Source organism: Pinus tabuliformis, chromosome 9 (genome assembly GCF_031772625.1).
Source record: "Pinus tabuliformis cultivar Carrire ecotype Pingquan chromosome 9, CPIR1, whole genome shotgun sequence".
NCBI lineage: Eukaryota > Viridiplantae > Streptophyta > Pinopsida > Pinales > Pinaceae > Pinus > Pinus tabuliformis.
In genome coordinates, this window is record NC_142307.1 from 697,317,995 (window position 1) to 697,330,293 (window position 12,299).

Consider the following 12,299-nt stretch of genomic DNA (forward strand, 5'->3'; position numbering starts at 1 on the left):
TTTTGTTCAGGATAACAGATTATTCAGGCAAAATCTATCATTTTCAACGGAAAAACATTTGGAGTCACCTTTAAGCTCTTTTCTGACTCCTAAAACATGAAAATATCGCCGATTTTTTCTTTTTAAACTCGTTGAAATGGAACTAAAAAGACGGTCCACTTACAGCTCTTTTCTGACCGTAAAAACATGAAAAGATTGCCGGATTTTTGTCGTTTCAAATTCAATATTGGTTATAAAATGATGTGTCGTTGATCGCTTTTTTACGTTTTCAGATCAGGGGCACTAATGACGAAAAGTACTCCTTGGTTGTAAAGATCAAGCGGTTCTCTCAAGTATTATTTTATACTTTTTCGGGCTTGGGAGACACAAATTTATGAAAAAGGTCAACCCTGGAGTCTTCTTAAGTTTTTTCAGACTCTCTAAAATTGAAAAAACGCCGAGTTTCTCCTATACTGGACTCGTTAAAATTTCACAGTAAAGGACCTATTCAATTACAAACAGGAACGAACCACTCCTTCTTAGGGTTCGAATTTAAACTAAGTTGGACTCATCCGAAGGATGAGCTTATAATCAAACAAATGTTATCCTCCTCAAGCTTGTCAAAAATAAAGAGGTACTTGCCAGAAATGGTGGGGGAAAAGAGAGAAAAATGAGCCTGTTTGTCATACTTTGTAACCACTCTTGAACACGACACTTTTATTCACCTGGGTTGGGAAATACTTTGCCTAACAGTTGATCAAACCACATTGAAAGTCTTCAGCCGGTTTCTGGGTATTAGCTTTGGGTCAATTGTCACCAAGCCATTTGTTGTGTCGTTATGTGTTCAAAAGGTCACTGCCGATAAGCCATTCATCTGCAAAATATCTGTCATCCATCTTGACCATCCCTGAGTCAGTCCTTGCAACTAAATTTCTTCAACTTGATCTATGATTTTGTGTTGTGGGCTTGCCTACGACGGATTGCTTTCTATCGACTTCAGCTCATTATCTAGAAAGATGATCTAGAAATCGTCAGTACCTTGGGATCTACATGCCTCAATGGGAAGTTTCTCACCTTTGACAACAGGTTGCATCATTGACCTTCGATCAAAGGATTCCGTGACATGTTCGACATCAACACATTTATTCACATCTCATGGATTGTACTGGGTACTTTGAGAGCCATTGACATCACTGGTGGTTTCTCTCACACTTGTTAACAGTTTACATAATTGACTGGTAATCAAGTGGTTTCTACCATGTTCGACTTCAACACATTCATTCGCATGGATAGAATCGTACTGTTTCGAGAAGTAGAAATGAAGACCCTGGATCTAGTTTCTGCAATCCAGGCTACGAGGAATTTTGTATTCATTATATAATGGACTATTCATAAACAGTTGGCTGCGTCCATACTGTGTCCACATGAGTCTATACTTGTGATGTCTTACAAGATCATTCCTGTATCAGAGCAGTAGTTAGTTTTGTAAGTCAGTTTTGATCTGAGTATGGGAATTCCTACCTCAGCGATGATATGATCTCATATATATATCTTGCATTGAATGTTTTTACAGGTTTCGACCGGGCTCTCCACAAGATGATCCTCGAAATGATAAAGTACTTCACTCTTCCTAAATGATAAATGAAATCCTCATCTACTACAGACTTCGCACTTTAGGGGCAATCTGTTACACAAAAATATCGTCACCATGATTATTTGCAGTCAGTATGGGTCTATCATCACTTGTACTGTCCTCCTAAGCAAGTCTCAGACCTTAGCTCTTCAAGTCAAGCTTTGAAAATGAGAGAAAGACATTAAAAATGAACAAAGCTCTAGTTCCGCACTTTTTCTCACTGTTGCCTGCGGTCCCGCACCTCCTGTTTACAAAAACTGCGGACTTGCCCGCTCTGTCCCTAAAGGAGTGGGTGCGGACCCCTGTGAAAGTAAAAAAGGTGCAAGTTTATTCTAAAAAACTCACTTTGGGTTAATTCTAGATGATTCTAGAAGGAATTTTGACGTGGATTGGCCGCTCTTAGGTGGTTCATGCATCCCAAAAGAGAAGGAGTTAATCCCTTGATGAGAGGAGCTATCCCTTTGAAGGAGGGCTTTATCCCTTTGAAGGAGGACCTAGTAACTTCCCTCCATTGCACTATAAATTAAGGCATTGGGCTGGTTACTACGGAGTTTGGAAGCTGAACATTTTTGAGGGTAAATGCTGGTGGATTGACACTTCCTAGTTAAGCTTGAGAGGAGAGATCACATACCTTTTTAGCTTCATTTGGAAGAGAGTGAAACTTATCAAAGTAGAGGAGACTTCTTGTTGGACCCTAGGAGGAGCTTGTACAGCGTCAAGGCACAGGTTGTAAAGTTCTTCTTTTGATTTGAATTAATACAATCAGATTCATTTTTCTCAACAAATTGTCTTATTTCATTTGTTTCATGAATTCCTTGACTTTCATGTTAAATATGTTTTATGATATTGGCTTTTCAGGTGCTATTTAATTTGTTTGCTTGTTTGTGTTTGCAGATTCGCAACAAGGGAGCTCATTTGGATCGAAGGAGCGAGGCTTCCACAAACTTGCATTGGACCCAAGTGTTGGCATTATGATGCATGTGTTGTACTTGATGGCAACCCTCTCATAGAAGAATATCTCACTTATGTATAACTGGATGAATCTTCAGAAGAGATATCAGATGTGACTGATGGAGGACAGCTCAAAGGAATCAGATGATAGTTCTAAGTGTGACAAGTTAGCTTTGCCATCAAGTCCAAAGGGGGAGATTGTTGGCATTATGAGATAAGTGTTGTCCTTGATGGCAAACCTCACTGATGACAAATCATAGTACAGAAGGTCAGCAGCAAGGAATTGATGATCAGACTATAAGAAGAAGAGAAAGTTCATACACGCAGGTTCGTTAAGCCCAAGTCGCGTGTACACGCAGGTTGGCTTCAGCAAAAGCGCGTGTATGTGGAAAATTACCTTTGGTCCATGGCGGTTAGTCCTTGGAAGTTGTGCCTATGGTTTCGGACCATTGTGTCTCGACGGGCGTGTCGATCCCTAGTTTTGAAGTTGATGGTATTGGATTTCTATGGTTTTGGCTCTTGGTATTGAACAAGGCCTAAGGCTATATAAGGAGAAGGAAATCATTAGGCAAGAGGATCTGAAATGTCTTGAATATCTGATGAAGCATTAGATCCAGTATGCAGGGTTATGGGTTGATGATGCATTGCTTGATCTGAGCTAAGGAGAGATCTCACCTGTTGATGGAGAACTAGATCTAAGGAGAGATCGGGATCAAATGGTTTGAAATGAACTATCTTTATGATGCTTATTCTAGATCTACATACTGACGCATGTATTGTTCTATAAGTGTTATGAGTATGACTGATGTCTGGTACAGCTGCAAGTTATGAGAAATTATTTTTAGATCTGTACGCGGGTTGTCTTTGATAAAAGCGCGTATACACGCGGGTTTGATTCATCGAAGTAGCGTATACATTGTAAATCTTAATATTTGAAGTTGCAGATGGATCTGATGGTTATTACAGAGTTCTGTGTCTGCTCTGTGTTCTGGTGACTGTTGTTAACAGGGTTTCAGTGATTCAGAGTTTGACGATTGTTTCGAGCTTCAATGATAGTTATGGGTCCAGTATGAAAATTGGATGAAAAGTGGCCTTACAGATTATGTGTTGTGCTTCAGTGTATCCAGTCTGAAAATTGATGAAACGTGGTACCTGGAGGTGAGAAGATTGTAGGCAAGCACCTACGTACTAGTATCTAAGCCAGTACAAAAGCTAAAGGAGATCTTTGGAGCATTGTAGCAGGTAGCAGCCTGCGTACTAGTAAATGGATCGGCTAGTACAAGAGCAAAGGGGGTTGTAGCTCCCGTACTGGTATAAGACTGCACCAGTACAAATATTGTAAAAGGATTTTCTTATTAAGAAGAAGATTGAGATGACTTGCAGCAGGTGGTTTTCACCCACATTGGGTTTCCACCTTATATCTTTGTGTTCATGTGTGTGGCTCTTGTGTGATGTTCTGTTCTGTTTTTCTGCACCTGTTTACTGTTAATATGCTTAGTAATGATCTGATGCATTTACTGAAGATTAAGCTAACTGAATTATAAGATCTCTGGATATACGCGAGTTTCATTAGACACAGTAGCGTGTACACGCGGGTTCACTTAATTGAAGTAGCGTATATGAGCATTGAAAAAGTTTGATTGATCTGATAATACTGATTCACCCCCCCCCTCTCAGTATTATTTCCAACAATTGGTATCGGAGCAGGTCCTTTGGTAGAAGCTTGATCGCTTGAAGGAGATCCGTGGAACAATGGGAAAGAAGCTTAAGAAGAAAGCTCATAAGAAGAAGAAGACATCTCAGAAGGACTATGACAGTGGGAGAGTCGATTGGGGATTAGGTATAAGAAATTCTTCAGATTCAGAATCAGATTCAGATTCAGAATCATTATCAGGTATGAATGTGTTATCCTCTGATGTTCCTGATATATTTCCTTGTGAAAGTGATGGAAGTGATAGTGAAACTACTGAACATGCTTTTATGGGTGAGCAAGAAAAGTATCAAATAGAGGCAGTATTTAGAAGGCTTGCAGACAAAGTTAAAGATCAACAAGATCTATTGAACAAAAGGGAATGTGCTTTCAAAGAAGAAGTTACCAAACTAAAGGCCCAACTAGAAGAAGGAAACAAGGTAAGAAAGCTACTCAAGGACAAGGAAGACCAATGTCAAAAATTGCAGCATGAAGTGACATCATTAAGAAAAGAAGTCAACGAAAGAAGCACAACCATCAAGAAACTCAAAGATAGATCCAGCTACTATGAAAATCTTGAAGCTACAATCCTCTCACTAAAAGGAGATCTTGAAGAATCAAAGAAGCAGAATACAGATCTACTCCAAGCTATTGCAAAACAAGAAAACGAAGTCACCAGCTTAAAATCTCAACTAGAATGTGCCTTCCGAGTTCGTCAAATGCAGCAGGATCTGAATGAAGAACAAGAAAAGGAGATTCTCAAATTAAGGCATCAGTTGGAAGAAGGAAGGAAAGATGGAGAAGACATGAAGAAGCAATGTCTAGAAAAGAAGGAACAACTTCAAGTTGAGGTAAATATCTTGAAAGGTAAATTAGAAGAAAAGGATAAACTTTTGAGATTTCAAGATAGTACTAAAGCCTTGGATGATATTCTTAGTAGTCAAAGGTCTCCTGCTATCAAGACTGGTCTTGGTTTTCATGAATCTGTTGAAGGTGAATCTAGCTCACAAGGTGAGGCAAGGAACTCTAAAGAGAAAACTAAAATGATCAACAAGGAGATGAAAGGTCAACCCCATCAACAATCAAAGAAAAAGACTCCTCAAAGAAAATCTTTTACTCCTCCTATGAATAATATTGAATGTTATGTATGTCATAATCTTGGACATGTTGCAGCTAGATGTAGAAGAAGAAGAGTTCAAGAATATTATGCGGACAGGTCATCTCAATCAAGGTACTTTAATGGTTATTGCTTTGCTTGCAATATGTATGGTCACAAAGCTGCTGATTGCTACAGGAGGAATATGAAACATGTAAGATGTTATGCATGTAACAAGCTTGGACATATAGCAAAGGAATGCAGGAACAAAGGATGGACATCACATCAAAAGGAGAAAACCTCATCACACTTGAAGATATGGAGGAAGAAGGAAGTACAGTCAGAACAATGTACTGAGACACAGCACAGCACAAACATACCAGACTCAGGGGGAGCTGAAGGTGTAAAACTTCAGTGTTCTAATTCTCATACGCAAGTTTCATGAAGTATAGCCGCGTATATACGCGAGTTTCACACTGCAAAGTCGCGTATATGTCAGTCTGAGGAAAAGCAGTGGGGACAGATCAGAAAAAGGATCTGATATGATTCAGTCTGTTATTTGCTCTATTGGTTACAGTCTGCTGAGGATGTGTGGAAATGTTTTGTTACTTGTATGATGTCTAGAAGTATTTTTGATCCTAACTTGAGGATGATGATGTTTTGATGCTTATTGCTGATATATGCATGATCAGATCTAACAGATGGCACTGGTTGAGGGGGAGCATATGCCTTTAGTAATTCGTTGTTGGCATTATGGTTAATAATCCTTGGTGATGATTCTTATATGGCTAAATGATATATCTTGAGTTGTCTATGATAATCTCTCATATGATTCTTGAAGTTACATAGTAGATGTTCAAATCAGATTTATGGTTGATTCTTTGATGATGCATATATGGTGCTTACATGGTGATCTTCATAAGGACAAGGAGAAGTACAAAGCCTGAATACACATCCTCCTCACTTGATGATGAGTCACTCATATACTGCTGTTGACATATGCATAAAGATCATACAGTTATGATGCAGGCACTCATGTGGATAAGGATTGTTGTTGTTGATGATATCAATAAGTTTTGTCAAATGAGCTTGAGCTCAAGATACATAATGCTGATACATGGATGACTACTCAAAGTTGCTTTATTGGAGACATGGTGATGAGTTCTTATCTATATGATGATAGGTTGATCCTTACATATGTTAATTGATGCAGATGTTCCCAAGTAATGATACTTGGATCATGTAGAGCTTGATCAAATGGCTATGGTGGTTTCACACATGATACAATGTGAATGACTCTGAATTTTGTTCAAAGGGATGAATTGATGCAGACATACCTTGTTATAGGTTGATGACCTATTCTCTACAGGACATTTACAGGTTGCTGATATGGAAATTTGTGTACGCGTGTTGTTTAAAGGATATCCGCGTGCATACGCCGTTTTACAAGGGGATAGTCGCGTATATGGTGTACGCGTGTTGCGTAAGGGATATCTGCGTATATACGCCTGTTTATGTGGATGCAGACGCGTATATGGAGTTTTTGAAGGAAATCAGCAGGGACAGATGTTGGTTGCAGAAAGTCTGATATGGATCTGACAGAGATCATCTGGCACAGGTTCAGAGGGAGCAGATAATCTTCCAATGATGCATTGTTGGCATTATCTTAAAGCTTTTGGTTCTAGTTCACATTTGATGTTGATTTCAGGAGGAACAAAGGCGAAAGGAGAACAGAAGGATCTCTTGGTTGCTGATCTGAATGGTGATTATCAGATGCTGTTGGTGACTTTCATAAGTCTTGGTCTAGTTATTTCGTCTCTATGTCATATATCTCTTTTGTGGTATCTCTTTCATGGTGTCAAGGTCATGTAACGGCCTATGTTGGTTTCCCCACTATGCCTGGGATGAATGTTGTAATATAATTGGTTGTTTCTGATATGTCCCCTCTTGGTAGGGAGTATGGATGTATGTATTGAGTCTTTTGGTGATAGGAAGGTCCCTTATGGTGTATAAGTCTTGGTTCTTGTTGAAGAACATCTTTTGCAGATCTTGCCTACAGTCAAGAAGAGCATGTACAACACACTTCAGCGGTACAGAGATTCAACATGTACTCAGGGGGAGCATGGACAGATTGGTACACCTTGGCATATACAAAGGGGGAGACTATTCAGAGATTTCAGCAGGTACTCAGGGGGAGTATGGACAGTGGAATGATTCAGCAAAGGAAGAGAATATCTTGGTCCACCCTTTGCCCTTGATGTCAAAGGGGGAGAGTGATTTGGTGTTGTTGCCATCAAGTCCAAAGGGGGAGATTGTTGGCATTATGATGCATGTGTTGTACTTGATGGCAACCCTCTCATAGAAGAATATCTCACTTATGTATAACTGGATGAATCTTCAGAAGAGATATCAGATGTGACTGATGGAGGACAGCTCAAAGGAATCAGATGATAGTTCTAAGTGTGACAAGTTAGCTTTGCCATCAAGTCCAAAGGGGGAGATTGTTGGCATTATGAGATAAGTGTTGTCCTTGATGGCAAACCTCACTGATGACAAATCATAGTACAGAAGGTCAGCAGCAAGGAATTGATGATCAGACTATAAGAAGAAGAGAAAGTTCATACACGCAGGTTCGTTAAGCCCAAGTCGCGTGTACACGCAGGTTGGCTTCAGCAAAAGCGCGTGTATGTGGAAAAGTACCTTTGGTCCATGGCGGTTAGTCCTTGGAAGTTGTGCCTATGGTTTCGGACCATTGTGTCTCGACGGGCGTGTCGATCCCTAGTTTTGAAGTTGATGGTATTGGATTTCTATGGTTTTGGCTCTTGGTATTGAACAAGGCCTAAGGCTATATAAGGAGAAGGAAATCATTAGGCAAGAGGATCTGAAATGTCTTGAATATCTGATGAAGCATTAGATCCAGTATGCAGGGTTATGGGTTGATGATGCATTGCTTGATCTGAGCTAAGGAGAGATCTCACCTGTTGATGGAGAACTAGATCTAAGGAGAGATCGGGATCAAATGGTTTGAAATGAACTATCTTTATGATGCTTATTCTAGATCTACATACTGACGCATGTATTGTTCTATAAGTGTTATGAGTATGACTGATGTCTGGTACAGCTGCAAGTTATGAGAAATTATTTTTAGATCTGTACGCGGGTTGTCTTTGATAAAAGCGCGTATACACGCGGGTTTGATTCATCGAAGTAGCGTATACATTGTAAATCTTAATATTTGAAGTTGCAGATGGATCTGATGGTTATTACAGAGTTCTGTGTCTGCTCTGTGTTCTGGTGACTGTTGTTAACAGGGTTTCAGTGATTCAGAGTTTGACGATTGTTTCGAGCTTCAATGATAGTTATGGGTCCAGTATGAAAATTGGATGAAAAGTGGCCTTACAGATTATGTGTTGTGCTTCAGTGTATCCAGTCTGAAAATTGATGAAACGTGGTACCTGGAGGTGAGAAGATTGTAGGCAAGCACCTACGTACTAGTATCTAAGCCAGTACAAAAGCTAAAGGAGATCTTTGGAGCATTGTAGCAGGTAGCAGCCTGCGTACTAGTAAATGGATCGGCTAGTACAAGAGCAAAGGGGGTTGTAGCTCCCGTACTGGTATAAGACTGCACCAGTACAAATATTGTAAAAGGATTTTCTTATTAAGAAGAAGATTGAGATGACTTGCAGCAGGTGGTTTTCACCCACATTGGGTTTCCACCTTATATCTTTGTGTTCATGTGTGTGGCTCTTGTGTGATGTTCTGTTCTGTTTTTCTGCACCTGTTTACTGTTAATATGCTTAATAATGATCTGATGCATTTACTGAAGATTAAGCTAACTGAATTATAAGATCTCTGGATATACGCGAGTTTCATTAGACACAATAGCGTGTACACGCGGGTTCACTTAATTGAAGTAGCGTATATGAGCATTGAAAAAGTTTGATTGATCTGATAATACTGATTCACCCCCCCCCCTCTCAGTATTATTTCCAACAATTGGTATCGGAGCAGGTCCTTTGGTAGAAGCTTGATCGCTTGAAGGAGATCCGTGGAACAATGGGAAAGAAGCTTAAGAAGAAAGCTCATAAGAAGAAGAAGACATCTCAGAAGGACTATGACAGTGGGAGAGTCGATTGGGGATTAGGTATAAGAAATTCTTCAGATTCAGAATCAGATTCAGATTCAGAATCATTATCAGGTATGAATGTGTTATCCTCTGATGTTCCTGATATATTTCCTTGTGAAAGTGATGGAAGTGATAGTGAAACTACTGAACATGCTTTTATGGGTGAGCAAGAAAAGTATCAAATAGAGGCAGTATTTAGAAGGCTTGCAGACAAAGTTAAAGATCAACAAGATCTATTGAACAAAAGGGAATGTGCTTTCAAAGAAGAAGTTACCAAACTAAAGGCCCAACTAGAAGAAGGAAACAAGGTAAGAAAGCTACTCAAGGACAAGGAAGACCAATGTCAAAAATTGCAGCATGAAGTGACATCATTAAGAAAAGAAGTCAACGAAAGAAGCACAACCATCAGGAAACTCAAAGATAGATCCAGCTACTATGAAAATCTTGAAGCTACAATCCTCTCACTAAAAGGAGATCTTGAAGAATCAAAGAAGCAGAATACAGATCTACTCCAAGCTATTGCAAAACAAGAAAACGAAGTCACCAGCTTAAAATCTCAACTAGAATGTGCCTTCCGAGTTCATCAAATGCAGCAGGATCTGAATGAAGAACAAGAAAAGGAGATTCTCAAATTAAGGCATCAGTTGGAAGAAGGAAGGAAAGATGGAGAAGACATGAAGAAGCAATGTCTAGAAAAGAAGGAACAACTTCAAGTTGAGGTAAATATCTTGAAAGGTAAATTAGAAGAAAAGGATAAACTTTTGAGATTTCAAGATAGTACTAAAGCCTTGGATGATATTCTTAGTAGTCAAAGGTCTCCTGCTATCAAGACTGGTCTTGGTTTTCATGAATCTGTTGAAGGTGAATCTAGCTCACAAGGTGAGGCAAGGAACTCTAAAGAGAAAACTAAAATGATCAACAAGGAGATGAAAGGTCAACCCCATCAACAATCAAAGAAAAAGACTCCTCAAAGAAAATCTTTTACTCCTCCTATGAATAATATTGAATGTTATGTATGTCATAATCTTGGACATGTTGCAGCTAGATGTAGAAGAAGAAGAGTTCAAGAATATTATGCGGACAGGTCATCTCAATCAAGGTACTTTAATGGTTATTGCTTTGCTTGCAATATGTATGGTCACAAAGCTGCTGATTGCTACAGGAGGAATATGAAACATGTAAGATGTTATGCATGTAACAAGCTTGGACATATAGCAAAGGAATGCAGGAACAAAGGATGGACATCACATCAAAAGGAGAAAACCTCATCACACTTGAAGATATGGAGGAAGAAGGAAGTACAGTCAGCACAATGTACTGAGACACAGCACAGCACAAACATACCAGACTCAGGGGGAGCTGAAGGTGTAAAACTTCAGTGTTCTAATTCTCATACGCAAGTTTCATGAAGTATAGCCGCGTATATACGCGAGTTTCACACTGCAAAGTCGCGTATATGTCAGTCTGAGGAAAAGCAGTGGGGACAGATCAGAAAAAGGATCTGATATGATTCAGTCTGTTATTTGCTCTATTGGTTACAGTCTGCTGAGGATGTGTGGAAATGTTTTGTTACTTGTATGATGTCTAGAAGTATTTTTGATCCTAACTTGAGGATGATGATGTTTTGATGCTTATTGCTGATATATGCATGATCAGATCTAACAGATGGCACTGGTTGAGGGGGAGCATATGCCTTTAGTAATTCGTTGTTGGCATTATGGTTAATAATCCTTGGTGATGATTCTTATATGGCTAAATGATATATCTTGAGTTGTCTATGATAATCTCTCATATGATTCTTGAAGTTACATAGTAGATGTTCAAATCAGATTTATGGTTGATTCTTTGATGATGCATATATGGTGCTTACATGGTGATCTTCATAAGGACAAGGAGAAGTACAAAGCCTGAATACACATCCTCCTCACTTGATGATGAGTCACTCATATACTGCTGTTGACATATGCATAAAGATCATACAGTTATGATGCAGGCACTCATGTGGATAAGGATTGTTGTTGTTGATGATATCAATAAGTTTTGTCAAATGAGCTTGAGCTCAAGATACATAATGCTGATACATGGATGACTACTCAAAGTTGCTTTATTGGAGACATGGTGATGAGTTCTTATCTATATGATGATAGGTTGATCCTTACATATGTTAATTGATGCAGATGTTCCCAAGTAATGATACTTGGATCATGTAGAGCTTGATCAAATGGCTATGGTGGTTTCACACATGATACAATGTGAATGACTCTGAATTCTGTTCAAAGGGATGAATTGATGCAGACATACCTTGTTATAGGTTGATGACCTATTCTCTACAGGACATTTACAGGTTGCTGATATGGAAATTTGTGTACGCGTGTTGTTTAAAGGATATCCGCGTGCATACGCCATTTTACAAGGGGATAGTCGCGTATATGGTGTACGCGTGTTGCGTAAGGGATATCTGCGTATATACGCCTGTTTATGTGGATGCAGACGCGTATATGGAGTTTTTGAAGGAAATCAGCAGGGACAGATGTTGGTTGCAGAAAGTCTGATATGGATCTGACAGAGATCATCTGGCACAGGTTTAGAGGGAGCAGATAATCTTCCAATGATGCATTGTTGGCATTATCTTAAAGCTTTTGGTTCTAGTTCACATTTGATGTTGATTTCAGGAGGAACAAAGGCGAAAGGAGAACAGAAGGATCTCTTGGTTGCTGATCTGAATGGTGATTATCAGATGCTGCTGGTGACTTTCATAAGTCTTGGTCTAGTTATTTCGTCTCTATGTCATATATCTCTTTTGTGGTATCTCTTTCATGGTGTC